At 45.2% G+C, this 11,426-nt stretch overlaps 1 long non-coding RNA gene across 1 annotated transcript in view; it reads right to left on the bottom strand.

Annotated features, from left to right (window-relative positions):
- Nucleotides 1-9,663, bottom strand: part of LOC120862189 — a 28,211-nt gene extending 18,548 nt beyond the window's left edge. The window contains exons 1-2 of the long non-coding RNA XR_005720712.1: nucleotides 9,584-9,663; nucleotides 3,762-3,877 (exon numbers count right to left, since the gene is read on the bottom strand). This is a non-coding gene — a long non-coding RNA (uncharacterized LOC120862189). The remainder of the gene's footprint in view (nucleotides 1-3,761; nucleotides 3,878-9,583) is intronic.
- Nucleotides 9,664-11,426: the final 1,763 nt, after the last annotated feature.

Below are 11,426 nucleotides of genomic sequence, written 5' to 3'. Positions count from 1 at the left end.
CCCATCTTTGCATGAAATGTTCCCTTGGTATCTCTAATTTTCTTGAAAAGATCTCTAGTCTTTCCCATTCTGTTGTTTTGTTCTATTTCTTTGCAGTGATCACTGAGGAAGGCTGTCTTATCTCTCCTTGTTATTTTTTGGAACTCTGCATTCAAATGGGTATATCTTTCCTTTTCTCATTTGCTTTTCACTTCCCTTCTTTTCACAGCTATTTATAAGGCCTCCTCAGACAGCCATTTTGCTTTTTTGCATTTCTTTTTCTTGGGGATAGTCTTGATTCCTGTCTCCTGTACAATGTCACGAACCTCTGTCCATAGTTCATCAGGCACTCTGTCTCTCAGATCTAGTCCCTTAAATCTATTTCTCGCTTCCACTGTATAATCATAAGGGATTTGATTTAGGTCATACCTGAATGGTCTAGTGGTTTTCCCCACTTTCTTCAATTTAAGTCTGAATGACAGCTCCAAGGCACCATCAAAAGACCAAAGCTGGGCAGTGGCCCAACTCCTAGAAATCTCCACCCCTTTCCCCAAATAGTTGGAATAATCCTCCCACTCATTAGCCTATGAAATTACCCAGCCCATAAAAGCTAACCACATCACATTCTGAGGCCTCTAGACTCCCCCTCTGTGATGCCCACACCCTGTCTGTGGGGTGTGTTTCCTCTCTAAATAAATCCACTTCTTATTCGTCACTTCAGCTCTCACTGGATTCTTTCTGTGATGAGACATCAAGAACCTGAGCCTCATTAGGTCCTTAAACCAGGTACCATGCATTTTGGCTGGGTTTGAGTCCTGTTCATGTGGGTTAGAGTCCCACACTGGGTTTTGGCTGGGTTTGAGTCCCAGCCATGTTGGTTCAAGTCCTAATCTAAGGTGGACACTTTCAGTAGGACTTCATACAGGTTTAGCACCAACCACTTGCAAAGGGGTGGTATCCACTGGAAAAGAGTCTTACAAACCACCTGGCCTCAGTTACCGCCTGTCATCTGTGAAATAGAGAAGAAAATAATTGTCCCCAAGCTGACTGCTCAAAGTTGACTCTGCCTCTTGCCAGCTGTGGCCCCAGAGCAATCCCCTCTCTTCTTCTTCTTTTTTAAAAAATGTATAGCTTGACAGTTATTTGCAAACTACTGTTATATAAATAAAATATACAATAATCTCTCCCCAAAATATGCTTTAGCTGCTGAAGAAGGACACATTTTTGAACGGACCTTCAATTAGTCAAGTGTGAACAGTGCGGCCCACTGTGTATTTTCTCCACTTCTTTCCGTTTGCAATGGCATGTGTGGTGTGTGTGGATGTGGAGCATTCCAGCACACATATGTCTGCCCTGAGGCCAAATTCATTTATACAACACCAGAAGTGAAGCACAGATGACTCTTCAAGTCGAAGAGAGAAGATCTAATTTCAGGCAGGCAAAGTGAAGAGAACTAAAAAGCCTCTTGATGAAAGTGAAAGAGGAGAGTGAAAAAGTTGGCTTAAAGCTCAACATTCAGAAAACTAAGATCATGGCATCCAGTCCCATCACTTCATGGGAAATAGATGGGGAAACAGTGGAAACAGTGTCAGACTTTATTTTGGGGGGCTCCAAAATCACTGCAGATGGTGACTGCAGCCATGAAGTTAAAAGACGCTTACTCCTTGGAAGGAAAGTTATGACCAACCTAGATAGCATATTGAAAAGCAGAGACATTACTTTGCCAAAAAAGGCCTGTCTGGTCAAGGCTATGGTTTTCCCAGTGGTCACATATGGATATGAGAGTTGGACTGTGAAGAAAGCTGAATGCCAAAGAACTGATGCTTTTGAACTGTGGTGTTGGAGAAGGCTCTTGAGGGTCCCATGGACTGCAAGGAGATCCAACCAGTCCATTCTAAAGGAGATCAGTCCTGGGTGTTCATTGGAAGGACTGATGCTGAAGCTGAAACTCCACCTCATGCGAAGAGTTGACTCATTGGAAAAGACCCTGATGCTGGGAGGGATTGGGTGTAGGAGGAGAAGGGGACGACAGAGGATGAGATGGTTGGATGGCATCACCAACTCGATGGACATGAGTTTGAGTGAACTCCAGGAGTTGGTGATGGACAGGGAGGCCTGGCGTGCTGCGATTCTTGGGGTCGCAAATAGTTGGACACGACTGAGTGACTGAACTGAACTGAACGGAACTGAAGATGTCAGAATGTTAGAAAAGTATCCACTGTGTAGTTGATGCAGAACTGAGTGAGAACTGGGTGGAGGATGGGAATGTTGCCATGCTTGAAGACTGAGATGGATGTGCTAAGGCCTAATAAAATGATACGTGCTACTTAAAGATCTACTATAGCTGTGATATTCATCTGTTTTGACACAAACTTTGAACTCAGAAAAACTCTCCCACTGGCTGGTGACCTTGCACAAGAATTTAACGCCTCACCGAGACTGCACGTGGCCTGACTTGACAACATCAATGCAAGGCATAGGGTCAAACAGCCATCAATGATGGAAATGTTCACAGCGCAGCCACACAGGGCCTGCCAGAAAATGAAGAGAGAATGACGAAAGGGTTAGGGATTGGGTGGGTGCAAAGAAGGGACACTAACAAAGCAGGGAAAGAAGCCCCCCTGGGTGGGAACAGGCATATCAGTTCAGTTCAGTTCAGTTCAGTCGCTCAGTCGTGTCTGACTCTTTGCGACCCCATGAATTACAGCACGCCAGGCCTCCCTGTCCATCACCAACTCCCGGAGTTCACTCAAACTCATGTCCATCGAGTCGGTGATGCCATCCAGCCATCACATCCTCTGTCGTCCCCTTCTCCTCCTACACCCAATCCCTCAGAGTCTTTTCCAATAAGTCAACTCTTCGCATGAGGTGGCCAAAGTATTGGAGTTTCAGCTTTAGCATCAGTCCTTCGAAAGAACACCCAGGACTAATCTCCTTTAGAATGGACTGGTTGGATCTCCTTGCAGTCCAAGGGACCCTCAAGAGCCTTCTCCAACACCATAGTTCAAAAGCATCAATTCTTTGGCGCTCAGCTTTCTTCACAGTCCTTATCACTAATCAAGCCTGTCGTCCTGCAGTCCATGGGGTCGCAAAGACTTGGACACAACTGAGCAATGAATGGAATCAAGCCTGTCCCACTCCCTGACTCCCTTCCCAACTATCTGGTGCTGGCGCCACCTGCTGGTGACTGACTAGAACACTGAGACAGTGTGATGAACTTGCGCCATCCTGACAAGTGTTTGAGTGTAGCCTGGGGACTGATAGTGGAAGAGGGAAAGCCAGCCTTTGAAAACAATCAGGGCTGTTCTGAGGCCTCCCAAACTCCTTTTTGGGCTTCCTTACAGCCATTCTTTCTGATATTGTGCAGGATCTTGTACTCAACGCCAACACCTGGCCCATAAGGGTTAAAGTGTCCTCTGTGGGCTTCCCAGGTGGCATTAACGGTAAAGAACCCGCCTGCCAGTGCAGGAGACATAAGAGACCGTGGGCTTCCCAGGTAGTGTTAGTGGTAAAGAACCTGCCTGCCAGTGCAGGAGACGTAAGAGACCTGGGTTCGCTCCACTATTCTTGCCTTGAGAATCCCATGGACAGAGGAGCCTGACAGGCTACAGTCCATAGGGTTGCAGAGTCAGACATGACTGAAGGGACTTGGTACGCACCAGCTGGGATCGTTAGTTATATGCTTGATGCAGTCATGGGATATCTTCTTCAGGACACAGAAAGCACATGCACCACAGGTGGTTCTGCAATTCATGACAAGAGTGCAATTTTTCTGGCCTTACCTTGGACCACTACTCACTCACTGAAGCCAAGGAGACCGAAGAGTCCAGACTTTCCACATCCCTCTCCATCCACATGACCTGGGTTAACACCACTGAAGGGCAGAGTGGCGTGATGGCTGAAAAAGAAGAGCCACAAAGAAGTGGAGTCACCTAAAAGGCGTCCCCATGAAACAGAAAACAGAGCCACTGAGCTCCCTGTGGTGCCATTTCCACCTGGAGGAGAGAGGAGGTCGGGGTCAGTGTGGCCACACCAGTCTTCAGCTGCCTTGGCTCCCATATCCAGGCCGTGAGAATCAGCCTTTATCGCCTACAGATAAGTTCACACAGAGCAAGTAAAGCCCGGGGAGAATTACTACCTGCTATTTTATTATACAATTAATAACACCTCTCACTCATTCAAAGACAATCTGATTCTTCTAACTTGAAGTTCAGACAGGATGAGTAACCACACATGCAGAAGACCCAGGACTAGGGGAATTGGAGGAGTGTCTCAGGACAGTGACCTTCGTTTTGCTCCCACTGACAAAGACTACTCACCAAGAGAGGCGGTGGCTTAGAGTGCCCATGACTGGCCATGGGTCACATGACAAGTTACACCTGACTCGCAGATCTTTGCTTTTCCTTAGGAGCTGGTCTGCAATCTGAAGTCATACACTAATACAGCCTAGCATCCTACCCTCTGACCTCCACCTTCAGTTTCTCCAAATTGTCTAAATTGCCCTCCAGCGGCCAATTAGTCAAGGAATTACAGTCTGTGGGTCTTTAGTTTCTTATTCTCCATCACCAGCCTCTGATCTGTTCTCTCTCTCCACGTAGATGTTATGGGCTGAAATGTGTATTCCATACACATTTGTTTATTAAAGTCTCAACATCTAGTACCTAAGAATGCAATGGGATTTGGAGGTAAGGTCTTTAAAGAGGTGATTAAGTTAAAATGAGACCCTTAGGGTGGGGTCCTAATCCAATATGACTAGTGTCTCCCCACCTCCCTCCCACCCCTGCTGGATCTTAGTTCCCCTACCAGAGACTGAACCCATGCCCCTTGAAGTGGAAGTGCAGAGTCCTAACCACTGGACCACCTGGTGTCTGCCTGGTGTCCTCACAAAAGGAAGAGAGACCAGGGATGGTCTCTCACCATCGCACACACACAGAGAAAAGGCCATGTGAGGACACAGCAAGAAGGCAGCCGTCTGCGAGCCAGGAAGAGAGGCTCCGGAGAAACCAAATCTGCCTATGCCTCAATCTCGGATTTCCAGCCTCCAGAACAGTGAGAAAATAATTCTCTGTTGTCTAAGCCACCCAGTCTGTGGCATTTTGTTATGGCAGCTCCTGGAAACTAACAGAGCAGACTTCCTGGTCCATCAGTTAAGCAACATTTTTCAGGCCCTTATGTCACCCTTGTGTCATCACTCCTGTCTGGCAGAATTCAAACCCTCTGCCTCTTCCACATCTGACCTCAGGTACGCGGTGGAGACCTATTAGATAAAATCATGCCAACGAGTATATCATGCTACCATAGTTCTATGGTCTACAACTAATGGGCCTCTCCAGTACTACATGGAATTCATAATTTCATTCACCCTATATCTTTGGTAAGTTCCTTCTGCATGCACTGAAGGCTTCCCAGATGGTGTAGTGGTGAAGAATCCGTCTGCCAATGCAGAAGATGTGGGTTCCATCCCTGGGTCAGGAAGACCCCCTGGAGAAGCACTCCACTCCAGTATTCTTGCCTGCAAAATCCCATGGACAGAGGAGCCTGGTGGGCTACAGTCTATGGGGTCACAGAGTGAGGCATGATGCGGCGAGCACACACAGGTAAACCTAGGATACATAAGTGAACACAGTGGTGAGGCTCCCTGGTTTTTTGGAGCTTATTTATATCTTTGGTTCCACCATCAACTCTCTTATTCTTTACAAACAATTTCAAACATTCTCTTTGACAAACTTCCATTCCCCCAATCTCAGATGTGCTGGATGCCACTTCATAAAGGAAGTAAAAGCCACTAGAAGAGAACATTTTTGTCACCAAAGTCAAAAACATTTACCACCTTTCTTCTCCTTCCTCCTTCCTGTTAGAGTGATAAATTTCCCAGACGGTAGTCCTTTGAGTTTTCCAGCTGGGAAAGGTGTTTTTATTGCCCCAGGCATGTATATTTCATGCCTTCTAGCTGAATTAGCTATTTTCTTCCAGAACATGCATCACTGCTCTATTTCCAGTCTCAGGTGCTTAGGCTTTACTTGGTACTCAAGAGCCATTTGGGAAACTAATGAGGAATGAGGGGGCTGGCTGGAGAGGGGCCCCCACAGCATGTCCTGGGACAGAGCCCCCAGAAAGGACCAGACTCTGAGGCATGCTCCCTCAGGCTGTCTACCAGAGGCCACCACAGCTTTCTCCTCAGGAACCGTGTTCTGCCTCTGTGGCTTCTGGAAGACAAGTGCTAGAGACTCGGCCTTATAGATTAGGTTTGGGCACAGCTCTCTGGACACGTGGGGAAACCTGCAGTGCCCCCTGTCAGGGGGGCGCTGCTCTCAGTTCCTCTATCACGGCTCTGCAGCCAGGGCTCAGCTCCGTGGCCTCTGAAGCCACTCAACCTGGGGAAGCCTTGGAACCTCAGCACACCTGTGCTCAGCCTCAGCCTCAGAACAGAAGCAGCCTTCTTCAAAGGGCTGCTTGTGGTCTGGGCCTGCTGGAGCAGGCACCTCCTTTTTCTGCTGCAGGTCCATGGAGATAACCATGGTAATGATATTTAACACAGAAAACTGCATATAATCCCCAAATCTCATCGACTAACTGGAGAATATTCATATATCCTAATAATGTAATCGTGAAGAACAGAATAAATAGGCAAGCACTTTACACAAATTTAAGGCCTGGCCTGTTAGAGTTGCCACATAGACTTGGCAAATAACACTGTCCAGAGCCGCCCCCACCCCTCCACCCCATGCGCCTGAGTCCCAGTGCCAGGAAATATCAAGACTGGCCCAGGGAGACCTCAACAAGGCCCCTATCCACTATAGTTGAGGGGTTGGCATCTCAAACTGTCTCTATAGGATCAATATTCTTTTTGGATATGCTTTTATATAATTATACTAAAGGTATCACTGTACCTTCTATATATTTATCATAGAAATCTTTTCAAGGAAGTTCACATAGATTGTCCTAATTTTGTATTTGGGGTGTGATATAGTTTAACTGACTACTTGGTGCTTTTTTCAGATGTTTTTAAACTTAAGGATCAGAGAAGTTAGCATCTCCCAAATGGGGCCTCCTGGACAAAGGGATGTCTGCAGGCATATGAAGGAGCAGTGCCCAGGCTCCGATGCTAAGGCTGTGTCTAGCACAGAGGATAAAACGCACAGCATACTGGAAGCTCTTTCTGGAGCCCCTAAATCTTAGCAAGTTGTTTGGCAGATCAAAACTACTCTGTGAAATGTATAAATAAATGATACAAATAATTCCAATGTTCATTTCACTTAACTTCAAACTACCTCTGGTGACAGTATAGGTAAAACAATATTATAAAGACAAAGATAACTTGGAAGGAAAAAATACAGTAAAGGATGGGAGAAGGGGATGTTTCCAGATTTTCAGACATAATTTTCACAACACTTCACATCAAAATTCCTTCCAGTGTTGGGATTAGGTTCAGGCAAGTTAGAAAGTTGCCTCAAATAGAGAGAGGGTGACAAGTGACTTAGTAATGTGGAAAAAATATACATTAGTGCAATATTAAAAAAAATTAAAATTAATAATAAAAGTCTTGATGAACAATATATAAAAATTATAAATAAAGACAAGATCTGGCCCCACAACTTAAAAAGTCTAAGAGTGGGTGGGGGTGCAGGGAGGGGCTTGTGGCACAAAGTTAAATTGTGACAAATTTCATGCATTCTATATATTACTCACCAAAGAAATCTAAATGTCCCTGTTAAATATCTGGACACTTCTCACATAACATTGGTAAAAAGTGGTGTGATGTGTTTACCTGAGATACTGAAGCTTTTATAATGAAAAATTTTGGTCACTTTTCAGTCTCAATACATATAGAAGAACTTGATGAAAATTTTGATCCTGTCAACAGAGAAAGAGAGCCCCATAAAAATGTGCCAACAAGATGGCTATCACTGTTGTCAAAGAAAGATAGCAAAATATTGGACTGCCATAGAATTGTAATTTCAACTAGGGGACAAGAAAAATATGTCCTATAATTTGGAAATGCATTATGGATGAGATGGAGAAAAGAATTAATACGAATCAGAAATTCATATGCTGTCTCTCCAAAACTTTCAGCAAGCTAAAATTAAATTACAACAATTCTCTTGACTGAAAGTGAGATAAGCAAAGAAGTAATTAAAAAGTGAAGAGGAACTAAAAAGCCTCTTGATGAAAGTGAAAGAGGAGAGTGAAAAAGTTGGCTTAAAGCTCAACATTCAGAAAACAAAGATCATGGCATCTGGTCCCATCATTTCATGAGAAATAGATGGGGAAACACTGGAAACAGTATCAGACTTTATTTTTTCGGGCTCCGAAATCACTGCAGATGGTGATTGCAGCCATGAAATTAAAAGACGCTTACTCCTTGGAAGAAAAGTTATGACCAACCTAGATAGCATGTTGAAGAGCAGAGACATTACTTTGCCATCAAAGGTCCGTCTAGTCAAAGCTATGGTTTTTCCAGTGGTCATGTATGGATGTGAGAGTTGGACTGTGAAGAAAGCTGAATGCCAAAGAATTGATGCTTTTGAACTGTGGTGTTGGAGAAGGCTCTTGAGGGTCCCATGGACTGCAAGGAGATCCAACCAGTCCATTCTAAAGGAGATCAGTCCTGGGTGTTCATTGGAAGGACTGATGCTGAAGCTGAAACTCCAATACTTTGGCCACCTCATACGAAGAGTTGACTCATTGGAAAAGACCCTGATGCTGGGAGGGATTGGGGGCAGGAGGAGAAGGGGATGACAGAGGATGAGATGGCTGGATGGCATCACCGACTCAATGGACATAAGTTTGAGTAAACTCCGGGAGTTGGTGATGGACAGGGAGGCCTGGCGTGCTGCAGTCCATGGGGTTGCAAAGAGTCGGACATGACTGAGCAACTGAACTGAACTGAATTCTGACAAAATTATTGTTCAATTTGTCTTCAAAAGGTCAGTAAATTATAACAAATTTTGGTTTGTATATAAATAAAATGTTTAAAGTTAAAATAATCTGCATTTTAATACACACACGTTTCAATACTTTTTAACTACTGTAACGCTGTAGGATTCTTTATGAGTTACCAGGGAAGCCCAAAAGTGAAAGTGTTAGTCTCTCAGTCCTGTCCAAGTGTTAGTCTCTCAGTCCTGTCCAGCTGTTTGCAACCCCATGGACTGCAGCCCACCAGGCTCCTCTGTCCATGAGGCTGTCCAGTCAATACTGGAGGGGGTAGCCATTCCCTTCTCCCGGGGAACTTCCCAACCCAGAGATAGAACCCGGGTCCTCCTGCATTGCAGGCAGATTCTTTACCGCTGAGCCACCAGGGAAGCCAAATTAATCACTAAAATTTAATAAAATCATTGTAATGATATTCATCTCCAGATTGGAGATGTCTTTCCCCTTCCCCCCAGAAATAACCCTTAATCTGAAAACACATCACAACATGCTCTGATTTCCAGCCGTCAATCGTAGCATGAACGGGCACCGGTGTAAACCACTCTGGCCAAAATCTCCTCCCAGGAAGGGGAGGGTGGACGCAGAGGCAGAAAATGCAGGAAATGCAAGGCTCTGAGCGAAGCCGCGGCAAAGTTCCCCTGGGCAGTCGGGTGGGAAAAGGAAGTTTACTTACGGCTCCCACGGCCCCACGCGCTCCCTGAGCCCCGGCGGCGCCTCGCCGGGATCTCCGGGTGGATCAGGAGCTCGGGTTCGCGGCGCTGGAGGCGGGTCTCGCTGGGTGGGTGTTGTCGTCAGTGCGTTATGGCGAGTTCGGGCGCCCCCTCCCGGCCGCTGGGGCGCAGCGAGGGCAGCTTTGAGAGCTTTGTTGAGTTGTATGCCTGAGACTCAATTTCACTAAAGCGCTGAGTTTGGGGATTCCTGGTTTCTCAGAGGATGGCAATGGTGATGATCACCATTCTCCAGGCCTGGAGAACATCATTCTTGTCATCAGTGAAAGGGTTGGCAGCCACCCCCCCCGGGGGGAGTTGATTATGCTGCCTATTTATCCAGCTGCTCTGAGGACCTTCCTGCAAATGAGATGCTTAATTAGGCCAGAATTGTCATTTTCGGCACTTTTCTCACTTTTGTTTCCACGTAAAAACTTTCCCTGTCTATTTCTGGCATCAGAGAATGTCAGAGCTTCGATGCTTCTTTTGTGTTATTACACTGGAAATGAAATACACTCATGGAAAAGTCTCAGTCCAACAGGATGTATTCATCTAAATGAGTGAACTCAGGTTGAAATAAAGCCCAAAGCTCAATCTAACTCTCTTTAAGTCTAATAAGAAAACTTAAGAGCTGTGACCCCGTACTCTATTTTGACAGTTTTTAAACTGCACCAAAATATATCTAGCCACTGTATATCTAACTCTCTGTATTTCCTTGTTAAGATCTAATACATAAGGTTTGAATTCTTCCACAATTATTTACAAGACCATAGCTCTCATTTTTTGATGGTCTACAGATAATAGTAGCATAATATTGAACATGGGTTAATTCATACAGTTCTCTTCATTCTGTCACCAAAGTATGCTGACTGCATAAATATCTGACGATGTGGATTCCAGAACAGTCAGGCAGGGATGGTGGCTGCCCTCCTGGGAGCAGGGGTGAGGACATCGGAGGCAGGATGACAGGAATGAGGCAGCAGGAAGTCAGAGCATCTGAGGGCCAGTACTCAGAGCTGATGAAGAGGAAGGACTGGGAGCAGCAGAAAGCTCCACTTTCAGACAATCTGGGGCTCCTGAGCGTAACTGAGATCAGACTTTCATTTCCTCTTCTAAAGAATCAAGACAACTTCAGTAGTGGTCACAGAGGATATCATGTTCATAAAATATAAAGTTTGCAAATTACAGGCTGAGAATCTGAACTTAATGAATGATAGTAGCCTTTCATATCAATATAACCAATAGTAATGTCTTTAGTCCATTCTCAGTTCAACCAGGAGAAGCTCTGACTGTAAGGCCCTTAACACTGTCAGGGGTCTGCAGGTTGAGGCCCCCAGTGCAAACTCTAGGGGAGGGGGCTGCCCATAGGATTGTGAAGAAACAGAGCCCAAGAGTCCAGTCTTAGAGAAGTGCCTGGAACATTCTGGAAAATAATCTTACAGCACTTGAATCCTTTTGCAGAGAACCAGCACCTCAGAAAATTGTCCAAAAAAACCCCACAAAAAACAAAACAAACAACAACAAAAAAAACCACGGCTGCTCTGTGAAGAATGCAAATGAGATAAACTGTCCCTTACCTCATCCTAAGTTAGTCTCAGACCACCTCTGGTAATATTATTTTAAGACAAAGATTTTTTTATGGGTTAAAGAGACCAGGAAATATACAACAAGACAGAGGAGAGGATGACAAGAAACAGGACATTCCTATACTTTCATTCAGGGAAGATGGCAACAGTACTTCTAAAGCTATTTCTTGGATTAGTATTGGGGTAAACCAAGAAAGGACTTTTCTTAAGTATGAAATGTCAG

The sequence above is a fragment of the Oryx dammah genome, unplaced genomic scaffold (genome assembly GCF_014754425.2).
Source record: "Oryx dammah isolate SB20612 unplaced genomic scaffold, SCBI_Odam_1.1 HiC_scaffold_1, whole genome shotgun sequence".
NCBI classification, from domain to species: domain Eukaryota; kingdom Metazoa; phylum Chordata; class Mammalia; order Artiodactyla; family Bovidae; genus Oryx; species Oryx dammah.
The sequence above is the reverse complement of the archived record's forward strand: the minus strand, read 5'-3'. Positions and strand labels throughout refer to the sequence as shown.